Source organism: Apis cerana, linkage group LG1, assembly GCF_029169275.1.
Source record: "Apis cerana isolate GH-2021 linkage group LG1, AcerK_1.0, whole genome shotgun sequence".
Lineage (NCBI taxonomy): Eukaryota > Metazoa > Arthropoda > Insecta > Hymenoptera > Apidae > Apis > Apis cerana.
The window spans coordinates 5,072,290-5,089,462 of NC_083852.1; the positions used below are offsets into that span (position 1 = coordinate 5,072,290).

Consider the following 17,173-nt stretch of genomic DNA (forward strand, 5'->3'; position numbering starts at 1 on the left):
CGAGAATCCGACGAAAAATCGATCGGCGGCGGACGACGCTTTTGTCCGCTCTCTTTATCGGCCCTCCTCGAGAGATGCCTTCGATCCGATAACCACGCCGGCAAACCGGAGGAAATGTTTCCGGCGAGAGAACGATGAAAAGGAAGACGATTCAATCGTTGTCGAAGCGAGATGAAGCTTTAGGAAATTAGCTAAATTATTCCCGAGTGGAAAGGAAAGTAATAAGGGGAGGGGGAGCGAACCGCTGTTGCATCGACGAAACGCGGAAATTTCGCGAAATTACTGGAATTATGTTCCACTTTGTGGGAAATCAGGAACTGAGCGGGTGGAACGCAGTTTCCGATTAGGCGTAGATAAAAGTGGAAAAGTTTTTTCTAATTGTAAACTCGATAAATCGAGAGAATTTTTCAAAAGTATAAAATTCGAAAGTTCGAAAAGGAGATAATTATTTACTCTGTTCAATTTTATATTTCTTTGTTATTTTTCTTCTTTTTTTAATTTTTGAATTGTTTAAAAAATAAAAATAAGCTTAATATTTTAGACAATATTATAATTCTATTTTCTTTATATTTTATTCACCAAAAAATGTGAGCAGTCAATGTGTAGTACTGAATGGTACGTAAGACTTAGTTTTAATTTCCCTGAATTATTTTTAATTTATAATTGACTATCACTGATAAATTCAATAATCTTTACAACGCATGATGTTGAAATAATTCGGATGTACCATTCTTTAAAAAAAAAAAATTAATTCTACATAAACATACCACGTTACGAAAGGCATGAACGAGTTGTTATAAGAAATATACGTTTCAAGCTCAAAAGATTAAATAATTAATTAGTCGGATCGTTCAGCGATATATGGTCCCCTTTTAATCGACCGAAACCGGATATCCTCTGATATCCGCGACACTAACGACGCAAGTTATAAAAATCAACTTTTAAACTGCAACCCCCTACTACATGTACACCCTGCTTAGATAATTAACATCATCCGGCTTTTAAACGAGAACATTTCAAGAACGTGCAAACAGGCTATGCCCGAAGCATCCCCTAAAAGGATTACACGTCGCGCAGACTGTTTGCCTTATAGATGGGTCGATCTATCTTTATGGCAAACATTATATCGCTGAATTCATCTTTTCAATCATTAAAAAAAACCGATAAAAAAAAAAAGAGAAAAAAATTGAATATTTCTTAGGTATATTTCTGATTTGGAATCGATCGATTTTTTTTGGAATCGATGATTCAATTAAAAGCATTTCGAAGCAAAGTTATATTATATATACTTACTAGGAAGAGTAAGAGTCGATATTTTTTAAAATAATGGTCTTTATTTGTTCGTCGATTGGCTAATTTTTCTAGGGATTTTTTAAGAAATTCGTTATTAATTGATTCTGTTATTTATTTTTTTTGCTAAATTAATATATTTGTAACAGCCTATATTTATTACATTTATTATAAAAATATTTGTTTTTTTGATAGAGAAAAATAGTTAATAATTGATTTTAATTTAATAAATTCAACTGTTCGTGTTAACAGTAAAAACAAAGACTTGAATGCGCATTGTAATTTTCGCAATCAGTGTTGCTCTTAATCAATGGCAATAATCCCCTCATTTAACTCGGCGTGACCGGGGTTTAACCACGACAAAAACAATTTATCTTGTAAAACGTTTCCATCAACTACTAATCAGGATCGATAGAAATCGTTGATGTTGGAAACAACCTATTGATAACACTTTTATTTCTACATATCACGCGTTTATAAAACTCGCCCGATTTAAAAATTTTAATAGAAGATTTATAGCGATAATAAATATTATATAATATTTAATAAATAATTGGCAAAAGAAATAAAAAAAAGAAATACGAACTATTCAAGTATGTTCGAATTTCTCGACTGGATAATTAGTTCGGAAGTTTCGAAATAGTTGAGATAATAAAACTAGAGATAACGTTCGGATATTAACTAAAACAACGGTTCTCAATTTGTGATCAAATATTTTTGATTAATTGTTTCTTCTTATTTATTTAAATATAATTATACTCTCATACTTTATAGCAATAATAATAGAACGATGAATTTTATTTTTTAATGATTTCATATTAGTTAAGTTAAATGAAAATACGACTGCTATAATAGCCTCATAGTTTATTTATTTCAAGACATAACCTAAAAGATTTATAATTCCAAATAATTAATTTATCAAATTATCTATTCGTAAATAATTAATATTAAATTATTTAATCATTATTCTTTTTTATGTCACCAAAATAATTTTTTTTTTAAATATTTTATCGAATATTTGAGTCATTAGTGTACAAAAGGCAGTATGTTCGAATGATAGATGAGAATGTAGACCTATATATTATGCTTTAATGGTAGTAAATGAAAAGAGAAATCGATAAATCTTATATAATGCGTTATACAACAAAAAAAGAGTTTAAGAATAAAACAAAAAATATAAAATCAACACATTTCAGGAAATATTCTATTGTTTCCATTTTAAAAAAAATTTTAAAGAAACAACTTATATTTAATCAATAATTCAGATATTGGTAAAGAAAGACTGTCGTCTTCTATATATATATTTCGATCATGCAAACGTTTACAAATGTCACCAATGTGAATTTACTTCTGCAAAGATATGAAGCATATATCGCAAATAATTCGAAACGACTATTCATTCAGAAAAATATACATCCATTGTTATAACATTTCATAAATTTTAAGATTTTCTTCAATATTTGTCCTTAGATCCAAATTAAAATCTATTTCGATTTTAATCCTAAGAAAATGAATCACGAATAAGTTAGTCGTTAATTAAACCTATCCGTGAATCGTTCCATCAAAAGCTAATTAGAAGAAAGAATCAACGGAAAGATTATTAGGAAGGAAAAAGCGAAACAGAGTTGAGAGAACGAATCTCTATTCATCGAAGTGAACCGGGTTTACTTGCTTTTTTTGTGAACACCTGTGTATTGTAGCTTGGAAAATTTCGAATGGTAGTTTCGCCCTTTTCGTGTACATGAGAGTGAAAGACTAAAAAGCTGACACGGAGAGCCGCAGGCAATGCAGATACGCAGTTATGTACCTATGAGTCGACATGTCGAGACAACGGCGCATTGCGTTTCAGTGTTCCACGATCGCTAAATCCTGATCAAAATATTATTTTCAAGGTCCAACTTTACAAAGAAATTGGATGAAAGCAAGGACAAACTTGGATATCGAAAATGTAATGAAAATTAGATTATACTTTCTCAATTGAAAAATGAAGATTAAGATATTTTTTAGAGATGTTTTGGTACGAACGAATATATAAGAAAATATATTTATAAAAATTATTTAAATATGTAAACTTACTTTTTAAGAAATATCAAATTTTTAACATATCAAATACTTAACTTAGGAATATAAATTTTTCTAAACTTTTTCAAATTGTTATGCTTATAAAAAATATACAAAATAGTATATAGGTTATGAAATATAGATAAATTGTTTTCTAATTACGTTAAAAATATACGTTAATAATATTACGTTCAGTATTTATTTATTTTACTCCACAACTTGAAATTGGTCACAAAAAGATATTATATAGTATTTATATATACTTTAGTTGTTGCTGAAGAGATGAAATTTGAGCTCATTTTATCTTTATAGACAATGACGAACATAGAAAGGCAAGTAGCGAAATTTTTTTTCTTTTAAATGTGTTAGAACTGTCAATTCAAAACATTTAAAGAAATTTATGATTGTTTTGATGTGAAATTATTCGCTTCACTGAGTTTAAATGAGAATAACCTTCAAAATATAGCAAGGAAAATTTAATATACGAATAAACGTTATATTACTTTTAAAATGAAGAATTTTTTAGAAAATAGAGTTGATCAATTTAAATTTGAAAGAATTCATACGTACAATTAGAAATTCTAAATATAACGAAAGGATGTCAACAAAAGCACAAATTTCAGATATGTTACATAAAAGATAAAAAAAAAGGTGATGAGAGATATAAAGAGCACGTGGCTGCATCAACATGATCAAAGGAGAACTGAAAAAAGACTGACATAATGAAAGTTTGAAACGAGTTGGTAAGATATGACGAGATGGATACCAACACATTAAATGCGAAAATTGCAATACATCTTGCCATAGTCAAGTAACAATCAATCTCCATAAAGTTAAACTATATGAAAGTTTTTATGAAGTAATTATATAATAAAAAAGGAGTTTATATTTCATCCATAAAACAAACTTTCTTTATCGTTTAAATCCTTATCTTGTTCTTTCTATATGATTAAAATCTCTATATATTAAAAACTGTGAATCTAATTTAATTTATATATATATGGATAATTACTTTATAGATTAATTATCTATCCTTTATAGATAATTGCAATTTTTTTCTTAGTACTTTTTGAAAGAATGTTTTACAACTTGACTGACAATAATTTGCATTAAAAATATAGACCATGACCAAAATAGTAGTTCAGAAAATTCATAATTTAATTTAAACGAGCAAACAAAATTGCTTAATTTGTTTGTTTGAAACAAAGATTTTATTTTAATAAGATTGTAAAACTGCATTTTTATATAAATTTTACTTTTAATTTTATTATCACAATTTATTAATTAAAATGAAAGAATATTTATACAAGATATATATCTATAATTCTAAATAATATGTTTCTTATCTTCTAACAATCATTTAAAAATTGTAGAGGAAATGGGAGTATAATAGCAATTTTAAATGAGTCCATAATTAAAACGTTCGATTCGACGAAGATCACGTAAAAAAGAAAAGAAGAAAATAATTTTTCTTTGTGGAAAATTTCTCGCAAGCTTCCTCTCCTTTTCATCTTCGATGTATCTTTACCATGAAAAAAAAAGAAAAAAGAAAAAAAAGGAAAAAAAAAGAAAAAAGAAAAGACGAAAAAAAGGAAGAAAATGGGATCTCAAGAACAATGAGATGCGCACTTACTTTTTTTTCTTATTTTTGTGATTATGTACGCATGAAATATATCCAAGTAGTGAAAAAAATATTCGGTAACAAAAAAAATATTTTTTTTATCACTTGATAAGCTATTCAGATTTAAGAACAATACGATGACAGGATTAATTATATTAATATTAATGCATTTTACATTAATGAATTTATATTTTACGAATTATAACTCATATTCTATAAACTTCCATAATTATATTTCCCAAACAATTTTGAAAATTAAAAAATTTTTCATACATATGATAATTATGTCATATTTATTTATGAAATTTTAGTAATTTTATTTTATTTTCATTCACATTTTATTCTTTATTAGTTATTAATCTTAAAAAATATTTTTAATAAATACAAGTTTTTTTTAAATAATTAATTCTTTTTCTAAAAAAATGAAAAAAATTTAAAAACAAAATGCAATACAAATAAATCTATTATATTTTATATCTTTTTTACAACATTCTCGTGCAAACTTTGAAAAGAACATGTAAATTATCAGTTTTTAAATATATTTATTATTATTTTATTAATTTATTTATATATTATTATATTTATATTACGAAAAACAAAATTTAACGTTAGTTACAAAAAAAAATAATGATAAAACTATACAGTATGACGATAGAAAGATGAACTCTCTTTTTGAAACTAGAAAAACAATGTATGAATTCAGCAATAATGAGCAAAACGAAAGAGTGAATTGAAATCGTGCTGCGAAACAAAATGGTTGAGCGTTCATGAACTCGCACGAATTGGAACGAAGGAAATAAAGTAGAAAATGAAACAATACATCATGCTGCGATATTAATTTTCTGCTCTGCGCGATTCCTGTCCTTTTCTAACTATCGCAAAATTTGCGTTTCTCTGATTATACGGATTATACACAATGCGCAGTAAATAAGAAACAAAAAAGAAAAACGAAATAAGCCGAAAAATTCATTTGTATAAAACGCAATATTATAAATAAGATAAGTTAATGATATCATTTTAAATATTTCATGGAAAGAAATAGAAATTTAGATATCTTTGAAATAAGATTATTTTAAATTTTAAATTAGTAACACATGGAATATATGAATATATGATATAAATTATAAATCAAATGATATTTTATACATTTTGAATTTTCTTAATGTTGTTTTACTCATTATACAAATAATATATTATCCAGTGATACAGAAAATAATGAAAATAATGAAGAAATAATAAAGTTTCATAAAAATAGAAATAGAAGAAAGAAGATACATAACAATTAATAAAAATGGCAATATATATCTCTCATATTTGTATGTCCTACAAAAATAAGCTAATATTTCAAGAGAAAAATTATAAAAGTTTTTTAACAAAATTTTTTAATAAAAATCTTTTTTAAATAATTAAATATAATTTTAGATAATAATAACAATATTCTAAATTTTTCATTTAACTATCAAAATTATGATAAAGGGAAGATAAGATTTTACATATCATTTCTACATATAATTCTGTTGCCTGTAGTTCATAGAAATCACGTTCCAAGTTTCCGTTATATCGCTAAACAAAATAATTGAAATTCGGTGACTTGTAATAATTACATTCGCGATGTATTCATTGTTCAAATTTTCATTAATTCTATATTTCTATACTTCACTGTTGAAGTATCCAATATGTTACATATTGTAATTAATAATTTCATGCAAATTTTAGTTTCTTAAATGTAAATAAATAATTATTTGGAAATTTTATTTTATAATTTTTATTATTCTTCTTTTATTATTCTAAAAAATAATTTGTAAATAATATATAAATATTGAGAATATTTCAATGAATTTATTTTCATATGTATATTTTTAGTTCATATTTTTTCCAAAGAGAATACGAAATAAAATTAACGAAACATAATCTGAATTTCTAAATAAAATAAGAAAAATTCAACATACTAATTTGTCACGTTAAACGAAATATCAAACAGACAGTTGAATGTCTTTTGTCGATTGAAATTTTCCAACAAAACCACATTCCGTTATCGTTTTGTCTTGGTCGAATAAGCATCAAGAGGAAACTGTTTCAGCGACATCACGCGAAACAAGTCCTATTTCCAATTCCGGGAGAAATTCTATAAACTGTTGCACTGCGTTTCGCCACGAAACGGAAAACATTGTGTGCACGCGATTGCAGAATTGGTATTCGACGTAGATTTCCAATAGCAACGTGAATTTTTTTACGGTGGCCAAGTCCGTGGAGATCGATTTACTTCGCCAATCGTAGAGACATGTGTAACAGATTGACAGAAATCTGATAAACTAATGAAAAAATTTTTTCTTAATACTTTACTTATCTAAATTTAATTTAATTTGAAATAAATGGTATAATATTTTTTAAATGTCATTGATTTATAACGAACAAAATTTCAACTTATTAAACTACTCGAACTAATCTAACCTCTCAAATTCAATTCAAACTCATACAATAATACCTCTCGAATTTACTCTACTTCAATCTCTTCAAATTCAATTTTATACAACAAAACCAATAAAATTTCATTATTAAATTTAATCTCGTCAAATATCGTATTATACATCACGAATCACCATTAACAATTTACAATTCGATACAAAATTAAATATTAAAACACAACACAACAAAAGTAATAAAACACTTAAACGATTCATCAAAGTAAAACGCGATCAATTGCAAGATTCTTATAAATGTTCAAATTTCTAACGTTTCTAACTTTACTTGTCCTACCTAGAGGGCAGTAAAAATTCTTATTTCATTATTTGGATGTTTTTATGATCACATAGGTACCTCTGTTAGATGAATATCCCTCGCCATTTTCCCCACTCTTCACTCATTGGCTATTCGACCAATTCGCATTCCCTCGACCGCGAATCCAATCACTCGAGTCGCAGCTAAAAAGCTCTCGAAGCTTTGGCCCCGAAGTCTGTGTGATCGACAGATTATAGAGAGCCGTCCCGTAGCCGAGTGGCATTCGACGCTCTATACCTTCGGTGTCAACGACGAGCCTCGACACTCGCAGAATTCTGGAGGATCGAGTGAATCGGTCCGTGACATCAACCAACTAGCAGAATATCGGGAATCCTGTGTTCGACAAAGCACCTGATATTGACAAAGACTGTTTATCACACATATGGGTGATCTATTATATTATGCAGTCTATACGACACGTGAGAACTTCTTAACCTCATTTGCGAAAAATTTTAGTTGATCTAATTGAATTTATATTTTTTAATTCGTGATTTTATGATAGATGTGAATTTATATATATATAAATGTAAAGAAATAGAATAGATTCTATATTATAAAGATATATATATTCGTATAAACATTCTATCTAAAAATTACAAAAAAAGCAATAAAATTTTGTAATTAGCTCTTATAAAAATTAATATCTTGATATTATTTAAATTATTTTTATTATTTTCACTCCAATATGAAAATATTAAAAAAAAATATGATTTTTATCAATTTCTTTACGTTTACATTGGTCTCATAATGAGTAGCTAAGCGTATGCTGGTCACGGATCGCGAATGGGATAGCATGCAGAATTAATTAGCACATTGGTTCATGTCGGTGAATTCCTTCAGAATCTATTATACAAAGACATTACAGACAATATTTTCTGTATTATTCCACACATGAGCAAGAATTAGAAAGAAATATATATTAATATATTTATTAAATATATATTAAAAAATATAATAACGTTATATTTTTCTCTGTTGCAGTTCACTCTACTATATAATAATAAATAGATTAATATAGTATATATTAGTTTTCGACACTAATTATAAGTTTGTATCATTGTTTTTCTGTATTATAGTATATTAAATATTAAACTCAATTGATAAAGAGGTTAAGAAAGATTAAAATTAAAATTTTTGAAAAATTAATATTTTCGTTATAAAAATATTATTTTATATTATTTAAATTTAAATTAAATTTATAAAAAATTTAAATTTTTACAATTATCAGTGTATATAATTTATTTATTATTGTTATTTAACATATGATACACTTCTAAATATCATTTAGTTATTATTTTATAGAATCACAAAGAGAAACGTCAAAATTATTCCAAATCTGTTCATTTAACGAACTCAAAATATATTTATCAATAAATGAAACATAACATATATAATAACAACGACAATTAGCATTAATTTTATTAAATAGAGAAATTAAGGAATTAATTGTGTAACATAAAATAATTATTTAATGATATATTTCAAAATATATAATTGATGAAATATAAATTTTATATTTATTTTATTATTCGTATTTAATATTTTAAAAATCAAATAAAAAAATGATTAAACTCATCATTAATAAAAATTTATTATAACAATGAATTTTAATATAATTGTTTAATTTAATTTAATTGTTGTAAAATTGATGTATCATACATATTGTTTTGAAACTATTACATGTTTCATGAAAAATTGATTGTTATGATAGCATTGCTTATTAAATAAATATACAATAAATAGTTGTTATTTCTATATTTCTGTACTAATTTATAGTATATGCAACAATGACTCATTAAATTTGTATTACTGCCAAACTTTGTTTATAACTTTGTGAAACTTTGTGAAACTTTCAAGAAATGTTAATGACTTTTTTCATAAAAATGAATATTCTTAAACTTTTTATAGAATAATTTCATTAATCAAAACATTAATAAAAATGATACATATATGAATATGTAAAATAATTTAACAAAATAATCAAAAAGTGGATATTTGAAATTATATTTGAAATGAATTTTTTTCAATGAATTTTTTTAAAAATTATAATTGAAAAATCTAGTATATTATATATCTAGTATATTAAATAATAATTAGGAAAGAATAAAATATAATTAAATTTTATTACGTTTATGAATAACCTAACCTAATCTAATCTTTAATAAAATGTAAGTTAGATAATTATTATATACTCATTTTTTTCTCTAATTTTTTATATTCCTTTCATATAAAAAATATTTATGATTTTTTATATATCTTCCACTATAATAGGAAAAAAAAGAGAAGAAAATTTGGCTCACTTTGACTCACTATCTTTGCCATATTTATACAATAGACATTAATTGAAAAAATAAAAAATATTACATTTAAAAAATAAAAGTATTTTATCATTCTTACTACTAAATCTTTTCTAATAATCAAAATCCAATAACCAATAATAATAATAATAAAAAAACATACCAAAAAAACAAATAAAAAAAAAAGAAAAAATAAAAATGTAAGAGAAAGCTCTTGAAACGAAGCAATTCCGTTTTTCATGTTAGTTTCATTTCCAAGACTCTGCTAATTCCCAGTTATCGTGGGCTGCTACGGTTCGCATCCCTTTTTGTTTGGTCGGATCCAAGAGAAGAGGAAATTCAGTAGCACGCATCGCCCATAAATCTGTTCCTCCTACGGTGGAATTTCCCAACAGGTTTTCTGGGAAAACCCAATTGAAGAGCGCTACGTGGAAACTGACCGCCATAGAACAACCGATTTCGATCGTGAACAGCGAATCTGGTTTACGGAATCTGACTCGTTCAGGTTGAAATGACCGCGATGAAAATTGAATCGATGTCGTCGCGTTTCACCGAGTTTAACGGGCCAGAAGACGAACACTGGCTACCATGACAACTAATGATCTCCGTTCGTGATTACCTTGATATTTTTCTCAATTTTCTTTCCTTTTTTTCTTTTTTTTGATTACATTATAATCAATCTTTATTAGTGGTGAAAATAGGTTAAAAGTAAAATAAAATAATCGAATGGATTAGAAGTAAAATAATCGAATGGATTTTGAAAATTTAAAAATGTCATGACTCCAATATAAAATATAAATCCAAATATAAAATTTTAAATTAGGATACTTAATTTCTAAAATATCAATGAAAAACTTTTAATATTATGTTGAATTTTATATATGCATATATATGATTAATACTATTGTTTTCGCTATAGATGTCGTTGATATCGTTAAGTGTTTAATGGCCGATTTTAGAATGTTTGTATAGAATTTTCAGTTTCTATGATATAAAAATTTCTTGATATGTGAGTGAAGTTTTTTGATTTTCATGTTGCAATTTGTGTATTTTTGTTTTGTTTTTTTTCGATATATGTTTTATGCTAAAGATTCTCAATTTTTAATATTTAATTTTGATATATTAATTTGAACGAAATTAGAACAAAGTTTATGATAGAATATATGAAAATTGATTGAAATTAAAACAAAAACTTCCTGTGCCAGGAAGTTTCAAGTTAAAGATTCTTATGCAGAAACTAATAAAATTCTTTTGCTCAATAAATCTCGTTAAGTGTTTTACCTTGTTTCGACTTTGTTTTCTTTTAAAATACTTCTTTTAAAAACTTTTTTAAATAATCTCTTGCAATATTTACACTCGATTTAAAAAGATTATTGAAAATATCACGATATAAAAATATATAATACAAAATATTTATACATAATAAATATCGTAATGTCGAATATTGAAAGCTAACCTATGAAAAATGAATAAGCAATTTATGTTTTAAAAATCAATGATTTAAAATTTATTAAAAAAAAATTATATATTATATCAATTTAAATTTAATAAAAAAAAATTTAATTTAAAAAGAATTAACAAAATAGAAAAAAAAATAGAATATTATAAAATTATTTACATTTAATAAAACATACAATATGTATGTTATTAAGAAAATATATTTTTTTGTAATATATATGTATTATTAATTTAAATATATATTTGTTTCGAGTTCAATCCAAAATAATAAAATTATATATATTGATATATCGTACAAATACACGATTATAAAAATGAATATTAATGAATATTAAAAAATGTGATTTATATATATAAATTTATTTATAATATTGAATAAAACGATCTAATTGGATCGAATATTATGATCAAAAATAATTAAATGAAATAATCATTAATCAATATAAATATAATATTTTAATAAATATAATTATTAGTAAATTATGAATGTTTTCGAAAATAAATATTTTCAAATATCAATAAATTAATAAAATGAAACTCTTGTCAGTTGTAAACGGAATAATAGAGATTCAAATCTTCCTCGATTTACCGTTTGACGAAACAAATGATAAATTGATCGAGAGTGATGGACAGACAATCGGGTAGATAAATGGAATGGATTGACAAGTAGATAAAGTGATCGATGTGAAAATTGATGAACCAAACGAGTGACAGGTCGTTATATACAGAAGTTCCAATCGAATCTCGTAAAATTGCAAATTAATTTTTCTCTTGGAAGTAGATGATTCCATTTTGATTTAGAGCAAAGAAATCATTCAAATTTCTTTTGGGTATTTAAAAAAATTATAATGAATCAACAAGTTTCTATAATTTAATTGTACTTGTTCATTAATTAAAATTATAAACTTTATTTATTTTTATAATAATTTAAAATTAACTTAGATATATTTTTAATATTTGATTTTTTTATTACATAATTGAAAATCGATAAAAAAATTGCAAGAATGAACATTTTATATATCAATTCTTTTAAAATTAAATTTTAAATATTTTGTTAATTGGCTATAATTATAATTAAGGAAAAAATTGAATTTTTGTTTTTTTATTTTCTTTTTTCGTTTTTTTTCTTTTTTTTACATCTCATTTAAAAAAAAAAACAAACTTTTAAAATATTAAAGATAAGTTTAGCCTTTAAATAGAAAATTTCATTTTAATTGCTTAACGAGTTGAACGTGACACTTTCTCTTATCGTCGTTTAAAACTTTCAAACTTCTGAAAATCATCAACGATTTCATTGTCTTTGAAGTAATTTGCATGGACCCTCTCATTACGAGAAATGTTATTCATAAATTAATTTTATAAGCTTCTTGCTGTTTTTTTATCTCTGTCGTTCAAATTTTAAATTAAACGATTGTTAAATTAAATAATTTTATTTTTTTTAAACAAGTAAAATAAAAATAAATAAAAAGAATATGTAAATAATTTCCAATAGTAAAAAAAATTTATTTTAGCCTTCCCAAATAGAAGCAACATTTTAAAAAATAAATAATAAACAAAAAAGTTTTTGATTTATGTTAACAAAAATCATTTTAAATAAATTTTAATATAATAATATTTCAAAATAATTCTAATATAATAATAATAATAATTTTATTTTTTTACAGATACGATACAATTTTCAAGTTTCAAAAAAATTATATGATGTTTAACTTCAGACTAATATCAATTTCTACAAAAACATTGTATTCTTTTTCGTAAGAAAAATATCGCAAGTTTCGAAGACGGAAGTTGGGAATCGCGCGTGTTTGAAAGTTACGAAGGTACCGAATGCTGGCACATGCTTGAAAGCGAGGAAATAAACAAGTTTACTCGAAAGGAAAGGAAAGCTCAATAGAAAAGTTGAGAAAACAAACATTGTCTAAACGGATAAATTGCTGATTTTTTCTTCTACGAAATTGATTTTTAAATTTCTTTCGATATTTTCAATATTTTCATTTCTTTTATTTGTTTTTTCTTGGAATAATTTATTTAAAAATTATTATTAATAAAAAAAATTGTAATTTATTTTTATTTGAAAGACTTATTTGATGTATTATTCAATATATGCTATTTAAAATAATTAAATTTTTTTGAAATTAATATTCTAGATTTTTGAATTCTTAATAAAAAGAAATATTTAAAATATACAGAGAATAACTTAAATAAAATGTTATAAATTATTTTGTTTCTCAAATTATTATGTTAAAAGCAGTAACAGATTTTAATTATCTTTTAGTTATCTTTTAAATTATATTTTTCTCTTTAATTTCGATAATAATTTGATAAAACCATATTTCTACTTTCATCACTCATTTATATTATATATTTCTATTTTCATATGAATAAAACAAAAAAAGTGTTTTATCGATATATAAATTACTCTCTTCTCTTTTGTTTAATTTTAAAAGTAACAACAATTCAAGGAAATTAAACACGGTGTGATAACAAAATTGAGCTTTTAATCGAGAACTTATGTCGTGCTAAAAAATAATCTTTATTTTTTTTTTTACATTTATATTAAAGCTTAAAAAACGATCGGACGATATCGTGCTTCTTATTTCTCAATTTCGATGAGATTGGATTAAATGAGTACGGAAAGTATGAAAGGATTACGAAAATCAATTTTCTCAACGGAACAACGCACGTTCGAAAACTTCGACTATTAAATTTCACGGACGAATAATTAATTTAACGACGCCGAACACATAGCTGATTCGTTCAACCGGAGTTTCATCGAAGAAAACAAATATGTGCAAAATTAACGATTAAAGGAAACTTGTTTGATTGTAATACATTATTTGATTGTTGGAAATAATCATGTGTAAATTCTTTGACCTAAAATACTTTCTGAATTAGATTAATGTTTTGAACATAACCTCTAATGTTAACCTCTAATTTTTCTATTTTACGTTTGTTCAGATTTTTAAAAAATCCGATATTCTTTAAATTGCATTAATATTTTGAATTTGATTATTAATGAAAAATTTTTACAGGTTATGTTGTAAAAAAATGAACTTTTAGAAAATCTACAATTATTTATTCGATAAGCGAATTAATGAATTATCAATGAAAAATTTGTAAATATAGATTATTTTAAATAAACAATTTTATAGATTATGAGAAGTTTTTGAAAAGTTTAAAATATATATATATATTTATTTATCTGGAAAAGAAAATTATTAAAAATTTATGATCGATCAATTTTTATCTTCTAAAAAATTTCTTAACCTTGAAAATTACTTATTAATTTAAATCACTTTTAAATTTGTTTTAAGAAATTATTTTTTCTCAAAAAATGTTTAATTTATGTTCAATTAATTAGCATTTTATATATCAAAATAAATATACAAGAACATGTATATAATATATATATATTTGAATTTTAATATATATTAAATATTCTTAAATTAGCCAATTTTTCATTTAAATTATATTTTTATATTTCTAAAAAATTATAATAATTTTCAATAATTTATTGTAAAACATACAAGTTCCGAATTTTTTTACAATTTTTTTAACATTACTATTAAAATTTATAATAAAACATAAAACCTTGGAATTTTCATTAAAATGGCGCGAAAAATATTAGCAATTAATTTAGATGGCCATTACAGTCAGGCTAACCCATTTTTTGCAATGTCCTTATAAAAGGTATACTTTTAATCGGTTTTGCACGATGAAAGCTGCATACTGGCGAGGTTAAAAACGCGACTTCCAGCTCCGAACATTACGTACACTAGGTCCGATGGAATCTCGTTCAATTAGTGCAATTAACTATTCGAGAGCGCGTAGGTGAGACTCGAGTGCCGTGTAAAAATGCAAAATTGGATTAAGCGCCGGTGAAAGGACCATTAGAGGGGAGATATTAAAAGTTAGCGACGGCTTTAGTTACTGCTATCAGAAAGCACGAGTGTGAAAGGGCCTTGAAAATGGTAGCGGACTCAAAGCCATGAACATCATTCGTTCGATATTCGATAATAATAAAATACGTTCGAAAAATGAGGGGAAAAGGTAAGCAATTATTATTTACTATGTTTTTTTTAAATATTTTTTTTAATATTAATATATATTAATATTGTAAAGATGATAATAATGACAGAGAATTTTTTAAGGTAATAAAATTCTAACCTATTTTTTAATATCTAACCTAACTCAAATTTAAAAAATTTATTTTAAATTCTAATTTTCAATAAAAGTTGCGTGTATATATATAGAATATCATATTCTTTTTTCACATCTAAAAGAATCCAATGAAAGTAAAATAATTTTTCTTTGTTACAAATAATGTTTCAGATAAAGAGTATTTATTCAGATAATGGTTAAGATAATGAAAATGTCAAGAGATAAAAAAAGCATAACATCCTGTTATCATTCGATTTCTGTGTGGCTTATTATTTATAAATGCATGTAAAAGCTTATAAGCTCTTGAACAAGCAATCGAAAATACAATTCTATGAAAAATCCAACGACGATATCGTCAAAAAGTTCGTTTTTGGAATAGTTTGTTCTTTAGGATTTTTTGATTTTTACTTGATTACTATCAATCTCTTTTATATATATTACTTATGTAAAATAATTTTAAAATATGTTTTATATATATGTATTTACATATTGTTGATTTAAAAATTTATAATCAAAAAGGTTATTTATGAAGTTGACATAGAATTACTATTAATAAAGAATTTTTTGAATTCTTTATTTTTGCAATTATTAAAAGTATATGAGAGACTTTTGACAAATTGAATTTGATATTATTGTTGATTTTTATTGAAATAGAGAACTAATTGTATATTTATATATATAGTTATTTTTATTATAATATTTGATTATTATTAATTATCATAAATAGACATAATAAAATTTAAGATTTTTTGCAAAACTCTTCCCAAAAATTAAATCTTCCATATAATATATTCCAATACTCCTATATTCTTTCTTTCCTCAAACTTCTTTTACCAACTTCAGCAATAAAAACTTTTAGAATATATTCACATCCACTTCAATCTCAAATATTTGATTCTCCTACATCACTTGAACCTCAATCAATTGCAATGAATAATCTCATTTTTACATTTTACTACCTGAAAATTTGAACTTATTTTCATTCTTAATTTTCATTGTCTAAATATATTTATTTAAGTGACATATGATTGTTATTTTTACTAATTATAAATCAGAGATGCATTAATATTTAAGAATTATGTATCAATTAATTATCAATCAATATGTGATTGTCACCTACTTTCTTTTATTTCATTTCATCTTCTTGATTGTTTTACTTCTCTGTTATTGGTTCTATTATTACTTGGTTCTATTATTACTATTTATTATTGGTATTCTTATTTCACTCTCACATTTAGAAAAAAGAGGATAATGATTACAATTCATACTGACTAATAAATTTGATAACTATGAAAAATTTTTTCCATATTTAATATATTGATAATGGGTTATACATTCCTAATTTATATATTGAAGTTCTGAGAAATGAGAATCCACATGAAATGCTTTTCCCTAACAAATATAATAAGATATATCTGTAATATATTCAATTCTCAATGACTAATTCATAAACAATATGAATTTGAACTTCAAAGGAATGTTTATGAAATAAAATAGAGAAATAATA

General features: G+C 24.2%; 1 protein-coding gene and 1 long non-coding RNA gene across 10 annotated transcripts in view; one reads left to right on the forward strand and one right to left on the reverse strand.

Annotated features, from left to right (window-relative positions):
• The window catches only part of LOC107994797 (matrix metalloproteinase-2), a 124,002-nt gene that overhangs the window by 20,228 nt on the left and 86,601 nt on the right, over nucleotides 1–17,173 (reverse strand). The gene's annotated exons all lie outside the window — the stretch shown is intronic.
• On the forward strand, nucleotides 15,311–16,409 carry LOC133666691 (uncharacterized). Its single transcript, XR_009831176.1, has 2 exons — nucleotides 15,311–15,555; nucleotides 15,838–16,409. It is a non-coding gene; the product is annotated as an uncharacterized LOC133666691 (long non-coding RNA).